At 45.0% G+C, this 25,459-nt stretch overlaps 1 long non-coding RNA gene across 1 annotated transcript; it reads right to left on the reverse strand.

Moving 5' to 3' along the window:
- Positions 1–3,028: 3,028 nt before the first annotated feature.
- LOC310669726 lies at positions 3,029–25,459 on the reverse strand. The gene is made up of 4 exons (XR_014507325.1): positions 25,238–25,459; positions 14,774–19,998; positions 7,065–7,149; positions 3,029–3,152 (listed from the first exon to the last, which is right to left on the reverse strand). It is a non-coding gene; the product is annotated as an uncharacterized lncRNA (long non-coding RNA).

Raw genomic sequence — 25,459 nt, forward strand, 5'->3', positions numbered from 1 at the left:
AAGTTTTGCCATTCCTGCATATTACACAGGTTTTTGTATCCATTCTTCTTTTGCTGGTACTTCTTCTTCTTTCCATTTTTTGGCAAGTAACATTCTTACCGCTGTAGTAGCATACATGAATAAGTTTCTGTACAGTTTGGGTAGTTCTGTCTGTCTAATTCCCAAAAGGGGGGGAGGATTTGAACCCTAGTCTCCCAGGTCCTAGACCTCATTTAATCCTCACAACAATCCTGTGATGTAGGTTAGGCTAAGAGTAAGCAACTGGCCTAAGATCACCCAATGAAATTCATGGCTAAGTGGAGGGGACCTGAACCCTGGCCTCCCATGTCCTAGTCTGACACTCTAACCACTACACCACAGATCAAGGACACATCCCAGCCAGGTGAAGGGTGCAAATCAGGGATGGTGAAGGGTGCAGTTCTTTGGGGGGGGTGATTGGCCTTGGGGACATCTGGAGGGTCAGCTAGAGGACTCCCGGACCTTAGGTTCTTCATCCCTGCACCACCACCAAAAGAAATAATATTGTGGGGTAGGGGACAGGACTGTGCCATAACTAATAATATCCAGACAGCAAATGCAATCCCTGCTTTGCTTCCAGAAGATCTAACAAGAAAACTGTGACCCTCTGGAAATCAGCACAATTCAGAGCTGGGCACGTTAAGCCACACATACATACACGAAACATAGACTCCAAATGATTTTAAAAGATAATGTGTGTTTCTCAGAAGCCGACATTTCCACACAAATCTACTGGGACCCACCAATTCCGCTGACCTCAGAAAAGTGGCCAGTTAATCCCATTTGCTCATTCCACACTCTGCAATAGAAAGATGTTTTCCAAGCATGTAAGCCAAGCGGAAGGCTAACACCAGAGGGTAATGTTTATCGAGTCTCAAGGACAAATGTGGCCTGTGTTACAAGACTGCAGGGGGCAGCAGGCAGAGTTTCCATGAGAAGGGCACTGGCGGGGGTAAGGGAGAAAGTCTATTACAGAGCTCCGGCGAGAAGCTATGGAAAGCTACAGAAGGGCTTTATTATGCCTTCTTTATAGCCTATTATTTGATTCCCATCATGCAGAGGGCCAATAAAAGTGCCTAAGTAGCTGTGTTGATCTCAGTCTTGTTTCTGTTATACTGGCACCAGCTGGAAAGAGAAATCTAGCCAGCAAAATACGCACAAACACATACACATTATTTTATTTTATTGCTGCTCACAGGAAAGAACAACAGGGAGGGTCCAGCATGGGCTATAGGCTCGTTGCTCACATCCTCTAGAAAGCTGCTGCAAAGTGGCACGTCGCATCCAAATCAAGTCCGAATCAAATCTTTATTTTATTTTACCCTGCCGTAATTTTTATTAAATTGTTTCAACATATAACAATATCATGCAGATATATAATGAAATAATGCCCCCTAAGCCAGAAGCTGGTGTTGTTGTTGTTTTGAAAAACAACAGCAAAAACCAAATAACATAAGAACGTAATTTTTTTTTTATCCCAGACCGTTATTATAATGCTCAATGACTGGCATGAAAGAAACAAAATAAAATTGTTTTAATTTTTTAAAAATTGTTTTTTTGTTTTTTTTTTTCCCCGTTTTGTATTGGTGTGTTATTGTGTTTTTTATTTTTGCTGTGCTGTGGTTAATTTTTTCTTACTTTTGTCGTTTTGTACTTATTCTAAACCTTAATGTCAGGGCTGGCTCCTGGTCCCAGCTCACAGAGGACCAACGCTGGCTGGTATTTATGTACAAAAGTCTTTATTGAAGTACAGTTTCCATTTCCACGCCGCAGCGCTCCAGCTCTACGTCTAGGCTTTAGACCGGCGAAGCTCCATCTGAGTCTCCGCCCCCTGTACACCAGTTTAAGACTCTAGCTTTACTCCACCTCTTCTTTCTCCTCTGGGTCCTGCTGCCCTCCGGGGCCCCTGTCTCCCTGGATTCTTCTGAGGCTGACGATGACCCCCCTGACTCCTCCCGCTCTCTTCGGCGGGCTTTAGGACCTGGCTCTCTTCCCGGGCTGCCAACTGTGCCTCCCTCCTGTACATTTGAACTTGGCGCGCGCGCGCGTTTAACTTTCCTGATGACCGTTTCCTCACTCCCCGACGGAGGTGTGGTCAATCCTGCCTCATGTTCTCCCGCTGCCCGCGCGCCACCTGATCCCGATGCCTGGGACTCCTCCCCCCTACTGCACTCTGGGGGGGACGTGGGCCCGGATTTCCAACTGCTACTCTCTGAGTCCCCTCTGCCCCCTTCTTCCCGAGGTGTCCCCCTGGGCACTCCCCTTGCCCTGACCATGGGAGCTCCTTTCTGTGAATCGTCCGATTCACTGGAAAGACTCAGAGACCTCGGATCGCTGTCATCGCTGACATTTCCTTCAGACTCCTCCCCTTCACTCTCCATTTCCTCCTTATCCTGTGCCTCTGCTCCTGAACCCCTGACACTTAATAAAAATGATTTTTTAAAAAATGAAAGAAACAAAATAAGTAGCACATGGAACACAAGCATCCAGATGTGTATATGGTTGGATAAAACAGAATTAAGAGATTTTTAAAAATAAGGTAGCATATAGTGTTTCGGGGCTCAACATTTCAAGAACATAAGAGCCTGCTGGATCAGGCCGATGGCCCACCTAGTCCAGCATCCTGTTTTCACAGCAGCTGAACAACAGTCCCAATGGAAAGCCCAACAGCAGGATTTGAGCCCAAGATCCCTGTTCCCTCCTGTGGCTTCCAGCAACCGGTATTGAGAAGCGTATTCACTGCCCCTGACTGTGGAGGCAGAGCTCAGCCATCGTGGTGAGCAGTCATTGCCAGGCCTCTCCTTCAGAAATTTGTCTTCTTAATTTCACATTCACGCACCATTGTAAAACTGTACAGAAAACTGACAGGTCCCGATCTCTGCATTCAAATGAGTTCATAAAACCTGGAGCGAAACCAGCCTCTTGGAAAGCCTAGCTGGGTTGGAGAGAGGGGAAGTCTGCCTTTCATTTGCCCGAAGTTATCTCTGGCTGTGGCATTTTATGAAGTGTCCTGGCACACTTCAGAGCTTTACATCAAAGCCATCAAAGGTCTGCTATGCCACCCCATGCCAAGAATCTTGCATTTGGAGAGAATGTCCATCTGGTGGTGAGCATTAAAGAGCCCGCTTGTCTTCCTGTTGGGAGAGAAAAGGGAAACAAGGGGACTTGGTTGCCAAGTGGATAGCATATGAAAAGGAGAACAGAACAGGTGATGGGATTCATTTGATCGCTCCTGGCTAGGTTTCCAGAGGCAGCATAGTTCTGAATGCCAGTTTGCTGGAAGCCACAGCAAGGGAGAGTTGCTGTTGTGTTTGGTTTCTGCTTGTGGACTTCCCATGAGGGCATCTGGTTGACCATTGGGAGAACAAGGGGGATTTCTCCCCCCCCCCATTTAGAAAACTGGAACTCATAGACACCCAGTGAAGGTGAATGTTGGATTGATTCAGGGCAGAGTCATACAGCACACAAACTATGAAACTCCCATGGGAGGTGGTGATAGCCAACAACTCTCAGGCCAGTGGCCCGATTTAGTCCCGCTTCCTCTTCTTACAATGTGAAGCCCTCAAGCATGATCTGAGCACAAGAGCCCTCTCCCTTTCTGTAGTTTCCAGACACTGGTATTCAGAAGCATTGCTGCATCCAACTGTGGAGGCAGAGGCAGAGCCATTGTGGCTAGTAGCCATCAATAGCTTTCTCCTCCTCCATAAATTAGTCCAGGCCTCTTTCAAAGCAAACTAAGGCAGGTAAGCGAACTGGTTGCAGCTTCAAAAAAAAGGAGAAGCGGGGGAAAGGCCACCCAGCTAATTACAGACCAGAATTTGTCTTTCCCCATTTAGGTATTTTAATTATATCCTCTTTCTCTTTCCAGTAACTGATGCTAGAAGCTCACAATTCCCTTGGAGTGGCAATGGGAGAGATTAACATATTACTTCTGCTAATGTGCTGGCAGTGGCCTCATAAGTCCTGCAGGAGAGGAGAGCTTGTCTTCCAAGGCTTTGTTTATGGCTAGCCCCTACAGATGCCCCCTATGAGCCAAGCAGCATCCCCAAAATAAAGCCATTAATTTATTGTCATTGCCAGAGTCCCTTTTGGCCTGCTGTGTGTGTGGAAACTGCCAGAAGTCCTTCAGCAGCGTGTTTAACAGAAGCCAGAGCCTTATGCACACATTTCCAAGCCATTCTTCCACATATGACCTTTTTAACAGTGGATTAGACAAATTCTGAGGAAGGAGGCTTGTAGCCCATGAAAGCCAATGCCACAGGCTGGCCCAAAACATTTTGCCACCTAGCGCAAAAGCAGAGATAGCTCCCTGCCCCCACTTTTCACATACAGAAACTGACTGGACATTTTCCTTTCTGGGGCAAAGGACAAGATGACACCCCACCTTTCCATGCCCAGAATCTCTAGCACAGGGATAGGCAACCTAAGGCCCGTGGGCCAGATGCGGCCCAATCGCCTTCTCAATCCGGCCCATGGACGGTCCGGGAATCAGTGTGTTTTTACACAAGTAGAATGTGTGCTTTTATTTAAAATGCATCTCTGGGTTATTTGTGGGGCCTGCCTGGTGTGTTTGCATGAGTAGAATGTGTCCTTTTATTTAAAATGCATCTCTGGATAATTTGTGGGGCCTGCCTGGTGTGTTTGCATGAGTAGAATGTGTGCTTTTATTTAAAATGCATCTCTGGTTTATTTGTGGGGCCTGCCTGGTGTTTTTACATGAGTAGAATGTGTGATTTTATTTAAAATGCATCTCTGGGTTATTCGTGGGGCATAGGAATTCATTCATTTTCCCCCTCCAAAATATAGTCTGGCCCACCACATGGTCTGAGGGATGGTGAACCAGCCCCCTGCTGAAAAAGGTTGCTGACCCCTGCTCTAGCATGAGCATATGGCTTTCCTCACTACTGCAGACAGCTGATCTCTCATTCATTTATGAATCATTCAAGAATAGTGGCAATACCGTATTTATTCAGAGCTCTACTCTGAATCATTACCAGCTAGGATTGCAGGAGGGTTATCCATCATAGTCAGTTCTTATAATGTGACTTATAGGGAGGTTTTTTTATAGCAGAGCTGGAGAACTACTGATCACATACCGGTACATCCTAAACCATTGTTGTTGGTGGTGTTGTGAATGGTTCCCTTTCTCCCTTCCAGTTCCTCCAGTAACATTTGGAAATTAACAATATTAATCCATCCATCTCCTCTCTCTCTCTCTCTCCAGATTTCATTTGTTAATTTCACCCTCACCACCAGCTTTTCCTAGGGCATAATCCCCAAACCGCTGCCATCAGAGGGATGAAATTTCAAAGCACCCAGCAAGCATAGATGGCTTTTCTCATAATCATGTAAAATAGTAATTAACATGAAATGATTAAACAATGGTGATGGATGTCACCCTCTAGCAAATTTGCAAAGGCAGAGTGGGAAATTAAGAGATAGTCGGCTCACTCCCGTGATGACTTCCAGTGCTGATTTTAATCATTTTAAGTTGTTCTAAAAGGAGAGCAAGAAGGCATCAGTGAGATTCATTTTGTTTATTTACTGAAGAATTTATAGATCACACTTTCATAAAAAGTAGATCAAGGCAGCACATAGTATACAAAGTAATAATAAAATCAGCCAAGCATCAATAAAGACAAAGCATCAAATTAAAGCATCATTAAATACATCAGTAATAAATCAGTAAATATTGGTGGGTTAAAAATAAGGGCGGAAGTCATATTCTAAAGGACTGTCTGAACAATATGGCTTTCAGAAATTGTCTTTTAAAAAAGCAGGGTACACCTGGTCTACGTCCATCAGAGGCCCTCTGGCTCTGAATTCCAGTTGCTGGGAATTGCTTGGGAATTGCTGCTGCTGCGCTCAGCTCCTGCTCATGAGCTTCCCCTCTTTGGGGCATCTGATGAACCACTGTGATGACAAGATGCTGGACTAGGTAGGGCAATGGCCTGATCCAGCAGGCTCTTCTCATGTTTTATTGCCCTTGAATGCCAGGATGCCAATTAGTTACTATAGCTAATGAGGCATTGACCACTGTGGGGTGGTGGGTGGGTGTGTGGATTTTGGCATTGCATAGGGTGCCACTGAAATTTGAGATGCCAAAGTCCCCCAGTACTGCTAGACTAGATGGGCCACTGGCCTGGCCCAGAAGCGGGACTCCTTTGATGCTCTTACCTTTAATTCTGCCCCATGTCCCACTTTCCGCACTCCTACCCAGCCGCAGCCTGCTCAGAGCCCTAGCAATTTCCCCAGACAGGCTTTGAGGATTGTTCTGTCTCTTTATCATACCAAAACCAAGCATTATCACCCTGCTAGAGCTTACCGGTATCTTCCTGCTTCGTAACAGATCAGCTTTTAAATTAGGCGTGTAGCCAAGTTGTGTTTTTTTAAAGAAACACACAAAAAAAACCTGACTTCAACTTTCTCTGGGGATTCATTCCTGCCTTTAGCATATGCATGGATGGATACATGCATTAAAATATATTTCCTTCCATTTTTTGTAGCTCCCTTTAGTGCTTTTGGGCACGGATGTGCAAGACTTAAAGGGGAAGTTTTAAAACTCATTGTGATGAAATCAGGCTGAGATAAAATCCTGTTTGGGGCTTGAGGTTCCTAGTGGCAGAGAGTGAGCCCCCCCCCCCAAAAAAAAACACACCAGTAGAGCCCATGAGCTGGAATGGCTAGACTGTCGGATTAGGACATGGGAGACCAGGCTTCAAATCCCCACCTGGTCCTGAAGCTCACCTTGGGGGCCAGATGCTGCCTCTTAGCCTAACCTACCTCACAGGGTGGTTGTGGGCTTAAACAAGGAGGGAGAACCACGAACACAACCCTGAGCTCCATGGAGAAATGAATGAATGAATGGATGGATGTGTATTATATTTCCAATAGCATTTCAGTGCTACAGCTCTATATAGAGCTTGCCTCAATGAATTATAACCATTTTTATTAACCTCCCTCCCAACAATGCCCACCACACCAAAGGTCGTAAAGGTTCAGTTGCTTTGGGGATCCGAGGGACTCGGAATTAAAATGCTGCTTACATATTGGGATGGCAAGCTCTCTTGCAACGTCCTTTTCTTGGTAGGTCAGAAGAGTTGTAAACCATGCTCTGTTTTAAATATTCACCTAGGGAAACAGAGGCTCAATGAGAGTTTGTTATGAGCAGTTTGTTATGATTTGTATTATTTTCTGGGCTTCCAGCTTGGGAGCATTATTCTGCACCAGCTGCAGTTTCTGAATATCCATGTACCACAAGCTTCAGTATATGACCAAGGCACCCACAATGGCTGCCTGATCCATTTTCTCCAGGAATAGCACAGTGAGAATATTAGCCAAAGCTGAGTCCTCCTAGCCACATTTGCCACTGAAGTGCTGAGGAGCATACAATAAGATTATCAATAAGAAAGATTAACAACAATAATTTAAAACTTTCAAAAAGTTAAAGTAACAATAGACACACACGAAAAGATTAAAATTTGCATCAACTTTCCAAACATATGGGTAGGCTTGTCTAAACAAGAATGTTTTTAGCAGGTACTGAAACGAAGACAGGGAAGCTGCCTGTCTGATATCAACAGGCAGGGATGCCAGCAACAACAAACTTGACTCAGGAGCAGATTGGTAACCAATGCAGGTGTCTGGGCACAGATGCTATACGCTGACATGGCCTCACTAGTGTCAGCAATCATGCTGCAGCACTCTGCACTAACGGAGGGTTCCAGAGTGCATATTGCAGTAATCCAGTCATGAAGTAACCAATGCATGAGGTTTAGAAGCTTGGCATCCATCGGTCTTCAGAGATCATGGAGTGCACCTCCAGGGCTGAAGGCAAACCGCTGTGTTAACAGCACCCAAGTCACCTTCCTGGGCCACAAGCCTGGGCAATGTGTATGGAGGCTCTGTCAGTCTCGTGGTTCAAAGCAAAGCAATACATTTGGCTGCAGGAGTTACAAAAAGGAGGCGAATAAGGGGCACTTCAACTGCTTTAGCGACTCCAGATTTGTGTAGGTTTAGCCTTTTCTTCTTCCAAAGATAGCTTGCAAGGCACTGGAGGTTTAGGATCAGAGTTTTCCTTCTCCTAGAAGGGCTCCCTTCCCAGGTAAATGAGCCCCATCTGCCCCTCTCCAGCACATGCAGAAATGCCTTACTGGACACACTACTGGTCTCATCCACTCCAGCCGAATGCCTGTCTTCACATGCAGGGGAAGTCCCTAACTCATTGACGTTTGAGATGTATCAGCTATCCTCACCTAGTTTAGCCAGCCAGTCAAAGCCGTTTCCCACAGTATGGCCACTGTCTCATGCTGTCAGCTTCTAGGAGCCACAGGTGAGAGCTGAGTGCAGGGTGGGGGCCAAAGGTGGACAAACTACACTGGTACCTCGGGTTAAGTACTTAATTCCGTACTTAACCTGAAACTGTTCTTAACCTGAAGTACCACTTTAGCTAATGAGGCCTCCTGCTGCTGCCGTGCCGCCGGAGCACAATTTCTGTTCTCATGCTGAAGCAAAGTTCTTAACCTGAGGTAATATTTCTGGGTTAGCGGAGTCTGTAACCTGAAGCGTATGTAACCTGAAGCGTATGTAACCAGAGGTACCACTGTACCCCTGAAGAAGGAGCAGTATGAGTTCCTCATGAGAGGTTCAACCCAACCTCTAACATCCCATGCATCCCAATATACCACACAAAAGAGATGACTGCTGATCTTCTCATCAAACCTCTACCAAGAGACAGTTTCCAGAACCCTCAAATCAAGCTGGGAGGTACTAGCCCTCTCCTAATACCCCAAACACTTCCATATTGTCTGGATAAAAACTGGGTTTGTTCAGCTCACTTCCTGCTTAGCACTGACCCCCAAACCTACAGGGATCTCCCTGCAATCATATGGAAAAGAGAGATGGAGCTGGGAATCTTACATTTAAAAGGGATGGCGAATTCACTACACTTGGCAGAAAGAAACTCATGACTTATTCATTGCAATTGTCATGCTAGGATACCTCAGCGTGGATGGTGCTTTGCAGCTGCTTCCGAGACTTTGTGGCTCGTGGTCCTTCCACCGAAGGAAATAAATATGATGGGGAACACATGTGAAAAAGATATAGGTGTCTTAATAGACCACAAGCTTAGCAGACCACAAACGTAACATTTCCTCACAAATGAAATATATAATGGTTACAAATCTATATTATACTTTACCTCGGTATCAAAAATCCAAGAGGTTGAATTAGATTCTGGATACAGGGGTTTGAAGCGCACCTTAGAGTAGACTCAAAATACATCTTGCATTCCAGGGGGTTGGAAATTTGGGGTCCCTTCCAACTCTACGATTTTATGGTTTTTTGATTCTACTCTATATGACATATTGAAAACTGAAGGGAATAAATCATGTTAAATAATAAAACAGCAGCCTAATCTGCATTATTTTATTCCTGCCACAGAATTACTATTTTTCTTTGCAGAGAGTGGGTGGAGAACTCTGACAATAATGGGGTTATACACGGTTCACTGCTCAGATTTGGGGTGACCATATTATTGTAGAGAGAACCCTGGGACTGAGCAACATTCCTCTGGAATGAGGAAAAGAACAAACTATTCTTCTAAATTTGCACTTCTCCAACCCCCCAAAAGTGCTTTTTAAAAGGGAAAGGGTGCATTTAAAAAGAAAATGCATATACAGTGGTGCCCCGCAAGACGAATGCCTCGCAAGACGGAAAACCCGCTAGACGAAAGGGTTTTCCATTTTTCAATGCGCTTCGCAGGACGAATTTCTCTATGGGTTTGCGTCGCAAGATGAAAATGTCTTGCGAGTCTTGAGATTTTTTTCCGCTCCCCACCCCCTTTTTCTAAACCGCTAATAGCCTTTTAGCAGCTAATCCGCTAATCCCTTAAGCCTTTAATAGCCGCTAATAGCGGCTAAACCGCTAATAGCGCTAATCCGCTAAGCCGCTAATAGGGTTGCTTCGCAAGACGAGAAAACCGCTAGACGAAGAGACTCGCGGAACTAATTAATTTTGTCTTGCGAGGCACCACTGTACTGTATTAATCACAAGGGCTGGATCTGATGTTAGGAATCTCATAGAATTGTAGAGTTGGAAGGGACCCCTGAGGATAATTCAGCCCAAAACCCTACAATGCAGAAATCTCCACTAAAGCATCCATGACAGAGGCCACCCAACTTCTGCTTAGAAACCTCCAATGAAGGAGAGTCCACCACTTTCCAAGGGAGTCCGTGCCACTATCGAACAGCTCTTACTGCCAGAAAGTTCTTCCTGATGTTTAGTCTCCCAAGTACCAAGAAACCCTAACCTTTGGAACTCCCTGTCTATTGATATCAGAGAGGTGCCTTCACTGGACTCTTTCTGGCACCTGCTTATAACATTTTTGTTTAGGTAAGCCTGCCTAGATATTCAGAATGCTGGTGTGTTTTTCGTTTATTTGAATGTTTTTATTGTTTTTTATTAATAATCCTATTCTATTCCTTTTGTGAGATGCTTTGAGCTTTTCCACAATCCAGAGCTGTGCAATTTTTATTAAATAAGTAGTGAATAAAACCCAGCTCTCTTATTTTTTAGCATCTTTTCCTCCCATTTTTCAGAATGTGCCTGGATTTTGGGGAAACATTAAAATGCCCTACCCTGCTTCCCTGTCTCTTTGTGAAAAAGTTAATCCCCGAAAATAGCTCTCAATGTCAGTTTTTCTTTCAAGGCCTTACTGGCAAATAATACCAGCTGCCACCCTTTCATAATGGATGAAAGATGCTTGCAGACCAGGTCCCGCTTGCAGGTCTCTTGCCTGCAAGTTGGCCACTATGAAAAGGAGGATGGACTAGATGGGCTATTCGCCTGATCCCGCAGGACTCTTCAGATGTTTTCTGGAGCTGGGGGAGCAACCCCTGTCAAGCCAAATGGTGAATAATTTAGAATTTGCTCACGAGAAGAAAGGAGAATGAAATTTGTGTGCGTGTGAACTTCTGTGTAGAGTAGGATTCTGTCCCCTCCTTCCTATACATGCCTTTGATACAATCTAGTATAAATAATGCACACATCAATGATACACAATGAAACTGGTGGATATGGTTCCTCCCTACCCTGTAAAGTGCGGGAAGGTTTTGGGATGCGGGACAAGCAAAGGCAAAAATCATTTTGGCTCATAACAAAAGGAACTGCAAGCATCTTTCACCCATCATGAGAGGAGGATAGAAGCTCGTGCAGAATTTTGGTTTGGTTCTGTTTTTAATGCAAAGCAAGGGAAACACATGAAAAGGCTTTTGTGGCAAAGAAGGTATTATTTGCCAAGAAGTCACTGAAATAAAAATTGATTTTGACAGCTGGGGCTTATTAATTATTTCATAAAATTTGCGTTCCACTTGATTATAGAAAACCTCCAAGCAGTTTACAGAAAGAATAGAGCAATTGGATTGTTAGTAAAAACAACGAAAACATTAAAAAAAATTAAAACCAGTAATAAACTAAAAATACACCAGCATTTTGAATATCTGGGTAGGCTTGCCTAAACAAAAATGGTTTTTAGCATGCACCAAAAATAGTTCAGTGATTTCAATAGGCAGGCAGTTCCAAAGGGTTATGGTCAGCAGTTTAGTGTTCCCGCCTGCCGCCTGGTATGTGTGTGCATGCGCGCTGGGGGCCAGCACACTTACCCACTGGAGGCCACAGCTTCCACGCTGCGGATGGCAGCTCCCTCACACGCTGGATCCCAGTGTCGGAGATGGGCTCCACCTCAGCCCCTCTCTCTATTCCACCCTGGGTCAGGCTTGACCTGGGGGTGCAGCTGCAACTAGCTGGTGGCTGCACTCTCCCCCATTGAGAGACATTTGGGGAAGGGAGTGAGGCACAGCTTGGCAAGGCATGGAACTCTTCCTAAGCCTTTTCCCCCTTGCAGCCATGAGGTCTAGATACTTGTTTTTATCTACCATGCAATTTAAGGAAGCTGAACTGCATGCAGGCAACTATTTCCCGCATACCAAGCCAGCTTCTGCATGTCTGGGGCTGCTCGGAGTATGTGGGTCCCCTCTCCATTTCAGGACTGAAATGAGGCTTCAATCCTAAAATAAGCTGGAGGGTGCTTTTAGGCTGTGGTGTGGAAATAAACATCTAGGTCTCCCCACCCCCTCACATGTGCCGATCCCAACCATCATCACTGTTTATTTGTAAACTGTGTTCAAGGCCACTTACAACATGAAAATATTCACCTATTTACTAAAATATAACAAAAGTAGTTATAAGCAATAAATAAAAACATTTCGAAATATATGCCACAAAATTAAACAATTCCCACGGAGGCCACAATAACGTCTAAGAATATATTTTTTAAAAAAGCAAAATTAAATACTGATCCCAACAAAACAATACTGCTAAACAATATTCCAAAAGCCTGTAGGTATCCTCACACATCCTCCTCAGATTCCTAAAAGGAAAGTAAACCTGCATTTCAAAGCTCTTTTCCCCCCATTTCTTTTTCGGAATGGTCTGAGTTATTATGAAACATGGATTTCCCTTATATCATTCATAATTTAAACAACAAGAGGCTGGTTTCCATGGTACCCAAGAGAAGGATGCTATTAAATGTTGACAAAGCATCTTTGATCTCTGCAGAACTGAGAATTCTCTTATTCTCCCTTCTCCTCCTGGCTCATAAAAAGAATCTCTCTTTCTTTAAAGTCTTTTGTCACATGTAATTACTTCGTAGTAGTAGTAGTAGTAGACCTATATTAGTCACAACCAGTCAGATTTGTGACCAGGTGGGGGATTTGAACCCTGGTCATAGAGTCATAGAATTATAGGGTTGGGAGGGACTTCAAGATTCATCTTGTCCAACCCCCTGCTCAGCTAAAGCATCCATGACAGATGGCCATCCAACCTCTAGTTAAACACCTGCAACAAAGGGAAGTCCACCACCTTGCCAGGGAGTCTGTTCCACTGTCGAACAGCTCCTAGTGTCAGAAAGTTCTTCCTGATATTTAGCTTTTCTTCTAACTTGAATCCATTGGTTCAGGTCCTAACCTTTGGAGCAGGAGAAAACAAGCTTGCTTGATCTTCCATGTGGCAACCCTTTACACAGCCATTGGTACGGGTCCTAGCCTCTCTCAGGTCCAAGTTCTCATTTTAATACCCACAATAACCCTTTGGAATAGGCTAGGCTGCAAGACAGTGGCTAGCCTTCAATGTCACACCCAGCAAGCTTCATGGCTGAATAGGGATTTGAATCCTTGGTCTCCCAGGTCCTAACCCAGCACTGTAACAACTGCATGGCACTGCCTCTCCAAAAGTTAGTAAAGGTAAAGGTACCCCTGCCCATATGGGCCAGTCTTGCCAGACTCTAGGGTTGTGCGCTCATCTCACTCTATAGGCCAGGAGCCAGCGCTGTCCGAAGACACTTCCGGGTCACGTGGCCAGCGTGACAAGCTGCATCTGGCGAGCCAGAGCCGCACACGGAAACGCCGTTTACCTTCCCGCTGGTAAGCGGTCCCTATTTATCTACTTGCACCCGGAGGTGCTTTCGAACTGCTAGGTTGGCAGGCGCTGGGACCGAACGACGGGAGCGCACCCCGCCGCGGGGATTCGAACCACCGACCTGATGATCTGCAAGCCCTAGGCGCTGAGGTTTTACCCACAGCGCCACCCGCATCCCCTCCAAAAGTTACACAGAAGTAAAAGGTGTGTGTATGTATATGTGTTTAAATGAATGCTCAAAGATGTTGGGGGATTTGCTCTCAGAGCAAAATGCAAGAAACATTCAAGCAGAGGGGGAAAGGCTTTTGCGGAGGAGGTCCGTGTATAATTCATATCCCCCAAAAGCCCCTCTTAGCAGGCAAAACATGGCCCTCATCTTTAATTAATTCCTGGTGAAATATTTACACCTATTAAGCAGAGTAGCTTTTTAGCGCTCCCCCTTCCAGTTTTTGGGGTGGGTTTTTGTTCTGTTTTTTCTCTCTCTCTTCTCAAGTGAGATGAACAAGGAGTGGAAAGACGCTGGAAGTAGAAATCAGTTAAGAAAGTGTCAAATTTGAGAAAGTCATTTTCCCCCCATAAGATTTACACCCTGCTTCATGGGTTTTTTTAAAAAACAGCAGCAGCAACAAACAAACCTCAAAGCAATTTACAAAAAAAGATAAAACAATTATCACTAAGAAAAAATAGCAATCATGTTAAACTTTTGAAAAGTAAAAATAACAATAGAGTAAAAATAGATCAAAACTCTTATCAGCTTTCTAAACATCTGGGTAGCACTGTCTAATATTTTTGGAAGGAAGCAAAAAGAGGATAGAGAATGTAGGAATTGATTTAAGTACTAGGAGAGGATATATTATTCAGCTACAGTGGTACCTCGGGTTACAGATGCTTCAGGTTACAGACTCCGCTAACCCAGAAATAGTACCTTGGGTTAAGAACTTTGCTTCAGAATGAAATCGTGCTCCAGCAGCACGGCGGCAGTGGGAGGCCCCATTAGCTAAAGTGGTACCTCAGGTTAAGAACAGTTTCAGGTTAAGAACGGACCTCCAGAAAGAATTAAGTCCTTAACCCGAGGTACCACTGTATTATCCTTGCTCATGTGAGTGAGATCAGCAGAGTACCATCGTTTGCAGCTTAAACTTGGAAACTAAGGTTTATTTATAGAAACAAAAATTCAGCTTGCTTTACTGGATTTTCGTTGGTACTACCCCTTTTCTCTCCCTTTAAAAACAACAATCACACACAATTGTTTTGTGAAGAAATAAAAGTAGCATTTACTTACTAAACGTAGGTATTGAAGCAGCTATTACAGAAGCAAAATCAAGGCAGGTTGATAACTGCTATTTAAGTTACAAAAGTATAAAGCTGAAATTAAAAAAATGGTATCTGAGCTGCTTTGTTCAAACATACATGTGGTGTCAGCTTGGAAACATGATAGGGGGAAAAGAGAAGGCCGCCCAGACAGGAAGGAAGGATTACAGGAAGGTGTTACAGTTTCCTGCCAAGGCAGACAAAGGAGGTTACTTCACAGAGTTCTCTGTAGCAAATTTTACAGGAAGGCTTTGTGAGCCTCAGCCCCTTCATACTGCCATCTGGCAAAGCATGAATCGTTGGTTTGACTGCAATAATGTCCCACAGGGAAGGCACCTGCCTGCTGCCAATAGGCAGGGAGTTCCAGTGTGTAAGTGAAGCCACACTCAAAGATCAATTTTCTACAGATGTGGAATAGGAATTATTTGGCACATGTAACAGGGCCAGTTCCACCAGTCGAGGTGATCAAGTGGATGTATAAGGGGTAAGGGAATCTTGTAGGTTTGCATTTAAAATCTGGAATGCTCAATAGTTAATAACTTTCTGGGCTCCTGAGTCTCAAGGTTTACTACACTTAATTGGGCTGGCTTTGTTATCAGACAGAGTGGTAGGATCTGTGGACAGGGATAGCTACTAGCCATGGTATCAGCTGCTGGGAATTTTAAGTGGTGAGAGTTGCTGCTGTTGCACTCGGGTCCTGCTTCAGAGCTTCCCATTGAGGTATCTAGTAGGCCATGATGAGGATAGGATGATGGACTAGAGGGCCCCTCTTTAGCCTGATCCATCAGTCTCCTCTTTTCCATGCTAAACAAAGCCAGCTCCTCTTACGGCCTGGTTTCCAGATCCTTGATCATCTTGGTCGCCCTCCTCTGCACATGTTCTGGTTTGACAATATCCTTCTTACGTTGTGGTGCCCAGAACTGGATACAGAACTCCAGGTGTGGTCTGACCAAGGAGGAATAGAGTGGGACCATTACTTCCCCTGACCTTGGCACTAGACGTCTGTTGATGCAGCCTAGAATAGCATTAGCTTTTTTGTTGCTGTTGTTGCTGCATCACACTGTTGACTTGTGTGAAGCTTGTGGTCTACTAAGAGGTCCTTTTCATGTGTACTGTTGATTAGGGGTGTAGCCTGATGTGGGTGCTCATGACTTGATGAAGCTGCTCAGCAAAGAAAACCAATCTAGCAGAAGGTCTAGCAGAAAGTGCCTTCTTCTATATGATGTCTCCTTTTCATCTGCTTTCTCTGCCATTCATTCTCAACAAGTTTTCAAATAATCTGCAATATTAAAGTGGGTTTGAGCGGAGTGGGGGGAAGGAATCAGCAGCATCTCTTGAAATCAATTCTGAACGTCTTTTTTATCACTTGTGTCAAATCTATTTTTAAGAGACTGTCAAGATTGAAATTGTATATTCAAAGCAGGGCGGGGGGTTGGGAACACATTAGCATCCCTGCGCTGTGAGGCATAAATATGCAAGAGTGGAGGAGAGAGGATTTCTTAGGGTGTTGCCGATGACATCCTTCTGCAGATATCAAAGCACATCCTCAACAGGTTTTAATTCTGGAGTGAGATCTGGCCTCCCTGCTTCCAATGCTACAGAATTATCTGCTGGACTGTGCATATACAGCATCTGTTGTTGTTTAGTCGTTTAGTCGTGTCCAACCCTTCGTGACCCCATGGACCAGAGCACGCCAGGCACTTCTGTCTTCCACTGCCTCCCGCAGCATCTACCTAAGCCTTTTAGTCTCTGTCCCCTCCAGAAACTCCCCAATCCCCTCCCCACCCAATACACTGACTCTTTCTACTATACAGGGATGGAGGAAAAAATAATTTGGTCTGCATTTTAAAACTCAGCTGACCTAAGTCACACCTCCAGGGCAGGTACATTTACAGGGAAAGCTGTTTGACACTTGAGGGGGACTCCCATGGAAAGTGGTAGACTCTTCTGTCTTTGGAGGCTTTTAAGCACAGATTTGATGGCTACGGGTTCGACTAGACGAAGGGTGCCCCAACTTTTTTCAAAGAGGGCCAGATCTGATGAGGTAAACATGCGTGATGGCCGACCAAAGTTGTTGAGCTTTTTTTTACAATTTTACCCCAGAACATTTACTGCCACGGGGCCCATATTAAATCGGCCAGCAGGCCGGATTAGGCCCCCCAAACAGACTTTGGACATGCCTGGACTAGACGATCCTTGGGGGTACCCAAGGATTTTGTGATTCTGATTCCATGAAACTTTAGGCATGCCACCCTCCTTCCAGCCTCTTCAACTATCACAATTTGCTCCCCAGCAAGACCTCTCAGGCTTGGAACAGGTTCTACTTCTCCATATAGCAAAATTCAATGGTGGTGTGGCAGAACAAGAAGAGCCCTTGGGAATCAGGAGGAGGTAGTTGGGGCAGAAATTTGCCTCTCCCCCCCCCCCCGCCCCACATTTGTTTGTGTGTGGTGCAGAACCAGGGAGAACTCACACCTGTCAAGGGCAACCACGAAATTGTTGGTGCTGTCTTTAAGCAGCGGGGAGAGATTATCTCAAGCAACAGCCAGTTGTTAAATATTCACTGGTGCAGACTTTTCCTTTTGCCTCAGTAGACCGGTGGAAAGATGGAAAGTGTGGGTAATAATTAGATTTGCTGCCTCAGACCCTGCTTAAATCATTTTGTGTGAGGGGGTGCATTGCAGTAACAAGAATTGAGCCCAGCTGCTGTTTCCATCTGCACTAAAAGCCCTTTGCAAGGAACCAGAAGAGGGGGAGGGGAGTATTTGTTACATCCTTCATTTGCAGCAAACTGACCCAGTCCAGTGCTCTTGAGCCTAGCTGCAGATCCCAGTCAGCTGACACCCCCCCCTTTTTTTTTTCAAATTTTGCAATTGGGTTTTGCTGCAGTTTTGATTATTTGGGGTTGATTCGTTTCATTTATTTGTTATATATAACCTGCGCTACAAGGCACTACTTTGGGCAAAAGATGGCTGCAGCACCTCTGGTTTGCACACTGTCTCAGAGGGAATCTCTCATCTGTGTAGGGGAACATCTCACCTGGCTGCCCCTCTCACGAGGCAGCTTTATTTAGACCCCAGGAATTCCAGCCTCTACACTGGTGTGGTGCCTGCCGTAGATTATGCAATGCAGGTGGCCAGGAGGCATGGATTTACTTTCCTGCCTTCACAAAGGAGGTGATTTAGGGTGAGAGAAGAAGGAGAGGCCTCCCCCAGAAGCTGCTTTTCTCTCCTGGTATGAAAATTACATCAAGCGCCTAATGGGCTGTAGAGTGCTGAAAAGTTCATGAGTCACGTCAGCAAAAAGAGAGAGAGAAAGCTCTTTTGCACGTCATAAATATTTCATCTGAAATATCATTATATTTCCATTATCCTTCTGTCTTCACTACAGGCACAACACCGTTGTTTTCAACACAGTTTGGGGCACCTGGCCATTTCTTCTTCTTCACACCGCACCCAGAAGGAGCAGAAATTCATTAGAACATAGGAAGAGCCCCATGAGCTCAGGCCATTGGCCCAATTAGTCCAGCATCCTGTTGACACAGTGGACAACCAGATGCCCCCCATAGAAAGCCCACAAGCAAGACAGCAACTCTTCAGTTTCTGTTCCCCATCATCTGGTATTCAGAGGTAGACTGCCCTTAGGCCTGGAGGTTCTGCTATCAGAATAGACCTCCATAGGAAAAGCCCTGCAGCTGGATCAGGCAATGGCCCATCTGGTCCAGCTTCTTGTTCTTACAGTGGCCAACCAGGTACCTCAAAGAGAAACCTCCAAGGAGGACCTGAGCACAAGGGCACCATTCAGGCCAACTCACATTTTTAATGCAAACCTAATTTGCACTTTGCAAAACAATATGCCAAGCAAAACACAGCTATCCTTCAAAATTTGTACTACAGTAGACGCTCGGGTTGCAAACGTGATCCGTGCAGGATGCACGTTCGCAACCCACAGTGTTCGCAACCTGCGTCTGCGCACGAGTGGGTTGCAATTCAGCGCTTCTGCGCATGCGCAACCGCCGAAACCCGGAAGAAACCCATTCCGGTACTTCCAGGTTTCGGGGGTCCAAAACCCGAAAAGACGCAACCTGAAGCGGCTGTAACCCAAGGTATGACTGTGCTCTGAATTTTGCAATGCTTTTCTTCAACCAAATAAGGTGTACCAAAACAATGCATATATTAGCAGAAATTGATTGCAAAAAATGTGCATATTATGCACATTCCTCAAATCCTGTTGGAGATTATGAAGGATTTTTAGCCCATTCCATGTGTGAACTGGTTTACCAACACCAGGAGGCCCATATTTTGTGAATGACTAGTGCTCAGTTCATATCACCCATGACTTCCATCAACCTGCAAAAAAAGCCTTTCAGAGCTGTTGTATATAACATATTGAAAAAGGCATGACTGGCCTGGATTAAGCAGTGGACGTGGGAAGGGCGATAATTAAATAAAGCCAGCCGGCATGCTTAAATTGAGATATCCATAAAGGGGGCCAAAATTGGCTCATCAGACAGTTTATCTGACTTTCTTTTAAAAACATCACTCATGGCAACAGAGTCAATGTAGAGCCTGGGGCATCGCTACTGGGTCTCCCTTTTTTCCTCCCAGTTGTACATCAGATCTCAAATGATTTTTCTATCTTTTCTCTTTTTTCTATAAAATTTTATTGAAGCTTTTCCATACTACAATAAGATTAAAAAAACAAAGTAATCTAAATAAAAAAAAGGAAAGTAGGGAAATGCAAAGTCCTCTCTCAAAGGTAAATCTTAACCTTTGTCTCACACTGAAAGGGATGGACCCCCTCCTCCAGCTCTCACCCGGGAGCTCCCCTTTCTTCTCCCAGCCTAGGAATTCCTCCATTCTCTGCCTCTCACACAGGGTTCTTCACCGACCAACAATCATCTTCAGTGCTTGAACCCCACTAATGGTTCATGTTTCACAAATTTTAAGGTACACAGAAAACCCATCCTTTGCCCTTCAAAAATTAGGAATTTTTAAGGGGCACAGAAAACCAATCCTTCACCCTTCAAAAATTAGGAAATAATTCCCTGAAAAAAATAAACACTTTGAGTTCATAGAGCAATCCCGAAGCCTCTTGACTCTCTTAATGACCCCAGATATTTTCTCTGCTGTAGAAGGAAGTATCTTGGGAGAAACCTTCCCAGTGGTTCTTTTCACCAGCAAAATCCTTCAAATCCTGTAAAAAACATAAACATCTTGCATGAATAGGGAAGGTCTGTGACCATGGATCTTAGAACTAAGGTATTTGCCATTTCAGAAGAATAGCCCAGGCTGGCCATTATCAGGTTATCTTGACAGTCACACTCCCAAATTTCTGTTGTAGATCGCCTCTGTCTGTGACACCTGTCTGATGCTTTTGGGTGGTCTTTGGCTACAGGGTGGGCAATTTCTAAAGTCTTTTAAAAGTTGTTACATACATTGGTTCTGGGTCCTCCTCACCTCCTTGCAAGTGGAGGTGTGTGGACTCTGTTGCAACCAGTGGCATAGCGTGGGGGGTGCAGGGGGGGCCGGCCGCACCGGGCGCAACATCTGGGGGGGCGCGCTCGCACTCGCAGCTCTCTGCCCCTACCTGCCTCGCTCACTCTCTCTCACTGCAGTGCTGGCTGTGCGAATCCGATCCGAGCCGCCGGGTCGCCGCCCACTGTGGAGGGGAGGGTGCCAGGCGTGCGGTGCGGTGCGGAGAGAGAGCGAGGGACTATCTGGGGGAGGGACAGTGCAGTGGGGGGGGGGCGGGCGCAAATTACTTGCCTTGCCCCGGGTTAGGGGGCGCAAATTACTTGCCTTGCCCTGGGTGCTGACAACCCACGCTACGCCACTGGTTGCAACAGAAAATAAAGATCTGCCTTTCTTTCTCTTGTTCCTGCCTCCACTCATTCTTCTCTGACCGATAAAAAACCTGTAAAAGCCAAGCCCATTTTTTTCTTAAATCACCCAGAGCAAAGGACTCGAAGGAAAACAAAGGAAAAGAAGAAAAAGAAGGAAATAATACAAAAAGAAAGAAGAACGATAAAAAGTATTTCCGATTTTCCATCTGTCAGATTTCAGATGATTTTAACCAGAAAGAAGGAACATGTGGATTCAGACCACCCTCCTTCCCTCACCTTCCAGCCCCCAGTTCTGCCCCATCTATGCTGCTTTTTGGAAGTCTCCCTTTTTAATTTTTTTGGAAAGATTTGATAGGAGTTCCCTCCTGCAGGCTTTGTCTGCCTTCTGCAGGAAAACTCAGGCACAGACATGAAAGGAGTTTCAGTTGAAACAGAAAATAACAAGAGGAAGGAGAGTAAAAAGAAATTCCCTGGGGCATCAGAAATCCAGGAACAGGGAATAGGTGGCAAATCCTTTCCCTGCCCAAATATGAAAGTGTCATATCATTGGTTTGTCAAGGCTTCTTTAGCTGTGATTTCTGCATTGCAAGGGGTTAAACCAGGTGACCCTTGGTTTCCATTCAAACGCTACAGTTCTTTTATTCTATTCTATGACCTCAAGAAGAACGGAGAGTGAGCAGGAGAGTGAACCTGGGAGAGAGATGGTGGATGGATTTTTCTGTAATTATTTATTAATGCCTATCTTTCAATTTATTATTTATTTGATTAAATTTATACACTGCTTCACTGTAAAAAAAACAACAACACTATACCCTACATGTGATTTACAAAAAAGCTAAAACAATAAACTAACCATTAAGAAAAATTAACAACAATAATTTAAAAATTTCAAAAAGTTAACAACAGACTAAAAACAGATCAAAAAGTGCATCAGTTTTCTAAACATCTGACAGGCTTCTCTAATATTTTAAGCAAGTATCAAAAAGAGTGCAGCAAAGGTGTGTGCCTGGTGTCAGTAGACCGGGAGTTCCAAAGTGCAGCTGCTGCTGCACTAAAAGATGGAGTTCTTACAAGTGCTGAAGGGGTGTTAGGTGGCACCTGTAATGGTGCCAGTTTCCTCCAATTGAAGTGGTCAAGTGGGCATATATGGGGGAAGGCGATCTCACAGGTAAACTGGCCCCAAGAGAACTAAAGCTGAAAGATCCTTCCATCCTAGAGAAGCAAAACTGGCAGGTCCTTCCATCCCTAGTAATCAGGCAGCAATCTCATAACAACAGCAATTACCAGATTTAGCAAAGGTTTTTCTTTGAATGCTCAAGCCCTCCCGGTCAAAGAGCCCTACATTTGTCTTTCAAAAGACAGGTGTTATTTATCGCTGCAGCTAATTGCAATCCCTGCTTAAAAGTGGAGGTCATATATGCAATGGTTGATTCATAACTGACAAACGGAAGTCAATAAGGCAGCAAACAGTTTGCAGCCGTTGGTCTGATTAATGGGCTCTTTCCTCGGTGCCAGCTGCCATCGACAGGCATCTTTTTCTCCTACATGGATAGTGCTTCAATGGTCCCAAAATCCAGCTGATAGGATAGATTTGCTTCTGCCTTCACACAAGGCAATCTATCAAGATTCCCTTCAGGGATTGGAATTAGTGGGTATTTTAATGTTCGGGATGGGGGAGTGTGACCTTTCACAAATAGTGATATAGTACTAGTGATATAATACTAGAACTCAATGGGTTATTCAGTGTTGGAAGATTCAGGACCCATTCAACACCCATTCAGCGCTGAAAAATTCAGGGCAGTCAAAAGGAAAGACATCCGTCTTCACACAGGGCAGAGTTAAACTATGGAATTCACTCCCACAAGAAAAACTGATGGCAACCAACTTGGATGGCTAAGTTCTACCACGACTGTCAGAGGCAGGTAGGGAGAAAGCTGTTGCGCTCAGGTTCTGAGAAAGCTGTTGCACTCAGGCACCATCAGCGCATGGACTGATGGTGATTGCTAGCCACGATGGCTGTGCTCTGCCTCTGCAGTTGGAGGCAGTATGCCTCTGAATGCCAGTTGCTGGGAATTCCATGGTGAAAGTGGACAAGAGAGTTCTAGCATTATGAGAGGTTGACAATGCTAGAACCCAGTGGGGGCATCCAGCGAAGCTGAATGTTTGAAAATTCAGGACAGTCAAAAGGAAGGACTTTCTGCACACACAGTGCATAGTTAACCTACGAGATTTGCTTCCACGAAGCATAGTGATGGTCAACAACTTGAGTGCCTTTAAAAGAGGACTGGACAAACTGATGGAGGAGAGAGCCACCAACGGCTACTGGCCATGATGGCTGTACTCCAAATTCAGAGGCAGTATGCCCCTGAATGCCAGCTGCTGGTAGGCACAAGATGGGGGAGTTGCTGTTGCACTCAGGTCCAGGATATCCTGGCCTTTGGTTCAAATAGTGCAATGACTTTTCTATCCACTTTCTCCACGCCAGGCACCATTTTATGGTAAAGCAGTGCTCATGCAAAGAGACCACCCTGTTGCACTTCCGACAGCTCAGGGAAGCAAGCCGACATTTCTCTCCTGCCCCTCTTTATTTCTCTCCGTCATCCTTCAATTAATGCATTTGCCTCGCCTGTCTGGCCTGACAAGAGGGCCAAAGAAATGCAAGCCCCCAAAGGCCGCTCCCCATCTGAGATGTTTTGATAGGCTGTGACATTTTCAAAACAGGCTGTCTACTGCACAAGGGCCCTTGACAATATCCGGAAAGAGAAAGCAATTCAGAGTACAAAGACGGGTATCGATTCAGGCCGGGAAGTAAACTGGATCTTTCCAAAATAGCTTGGCAGGGCCTCTTGCCTGCCCTCTGCCCTCAACACAAAGGGTTTTTTGGGTGAGCAGAGTCAAGGTTGGGAAATGAAAGACAGGCCTTCGCTTTTGAGGTCTCCCCTCAGGTCGGGGTCCCTTGCCAATCCGGTGCCCCAACCCACTCTAGCACACACACAAACACACAGGTCACAGCTTACCAACCCCCTGCATAGATTCATCCAAAATCATCCTCGTCCAAATCTGTCTGAGACAGCTTTAATGAGGGTCAAAATTGCAGGGAGCATTTGCTACAGTAGAAAAGGGCAAATGTCATCCTAAGAAAGGCATTGAGAAATAAACCAGCACACATAATAAAGCCTTTGTCTTTAATCTGTGGTATGGTGGTGCTTCAGACACTAAATAAAGCTCTCCTTGCTCCATTGAAAGAATAGAATTCTTACAGAGCTGGAAAAGGCTTTATTAGCCATCAATCAGCAAAGCGAGAACGTAAGACCAGTGGTCCATCTACTCCAGCAGCCTTTCTTCACGGTGGCCAACCACATGCCTATCATGGGAAACCTGCAAGCAGGACCCAAGGGCAAGAACACTCTCCCCTCCTGTGGCTTCCAGCAATTTTTGGTTCAGAAGCATTGCTGCCTCTGAAAATGGAGGTAGAGCATAGCCATTGTGGCTAACAACCATTGGTAACCTTCTCTGACTCCATGAATTTAATTGTCTTTTAAAACCACCCACGTTGGTGGCTTGTTACTTGCCTCCTGTAGGAGAGAGCTCCACAGTTTAACCATGTGCTGTGTGAAGAAGCACTTTCTTTTATCTGCGGTTTAAAACTTCAAAATAAACATTGTGGGGTTGGGAAAGGGCTGTAGCTCAGTAGATCCTCTGGTTTGCATGCAGAAGGGTCCCAGGTTAAATCCCCAGTGGGATCTCCAGGTAGGTCAGGAAATATTGCTTATCTAAAACTCCACAGAGCCAATTAGTGTAGGCAATACTAACCTAAACTGACCAGTGGTCAAATTCAGTATAAGGCAGTTTCCTATATTACTTAATTCAGCCCATTATTCAGAACCATGATGACTAAAATCTTTATGCATACTAATTTTGAAGCCCAGCAGGGGATGGGCGTCACTATTTGGAGTTTTTTCAAACAGGAATAAATATTGATCTTTCCTGTAGGCACTATGTGCGCAGGGGCCTCAAAGAAGATAAGAGGGCCCCCATTGTGGCTTCAGGAAAGGTAAGCTGGGGCTGCCATGTTGAGTGGGTCAGCTCAGCCCTGCAGAGCAGTGGCACTGCTTGGTTTGACCTTCCTTGAGGCTTCTATAAGACATTCAATGTACTCCAAAGCCCGTACTTGGATAGTATTAGCAGCACCCACAAAGCCACATAAGGTTGGTCCTCTCCAGGGTCATCTGAGGCCATGAATAAAAGTATTCCCCCACCCCCTGCCACCACTCAAAAAAAAATAAAGCATTTATTTACTGCTATTATTTGCATGCTGCCCAACTAAAGATCTTGCAATAAATAAAACAATTTGGATTAAAAAATAAGATATAAAACTGTAAAATCAAGGCAGGTGTCAACACTGATGGCATTCTCTTATGGACTGCCAGTAATTACTGTATTGCCAACTGGGCTGACATTGCTATTTTATTCTTTCTGCTTCTTGCGCCTGGAAAGATTCTTTAGTCTGACAAGCACTAATAAAAAATGAAACAGGGGAATCCCCACTTGCATGCTCCCATTTACACTTACATTTACACTTATACTTACATTTACACTTGCGTAGGAAACATCTTGGGTGGCACTGTGGGTTAAACCACAGATTCTAGGGCTTGCTGATCAGAAGGTCGGCGGTTCGAATCCCCGCGATGGGGTGAGCTCCTGTTGCTCGGTCCCAACTCCTGCCAACCTAGCAGTTCGAAAGCACACCAAAAAGCGAAAGTAGATAAATAGGTACTGCTCCGGTGGGAAGGTAAACGGCGTTTCCATGCG

The sequence above is a fragment of the Podarcis tiliguerta genome, assembly GCF_965153285.1.
Source record: "Podarcis tiliguerta genome assembly, chromosome: Z".
Taxonomy (NCBI): domain Eukaryota; kingdom Metazoa; phylum Chordata; class Lepidosauria; order Squamata; family Lacertidae; genus Podarcis; species Podarcis tiliguerta.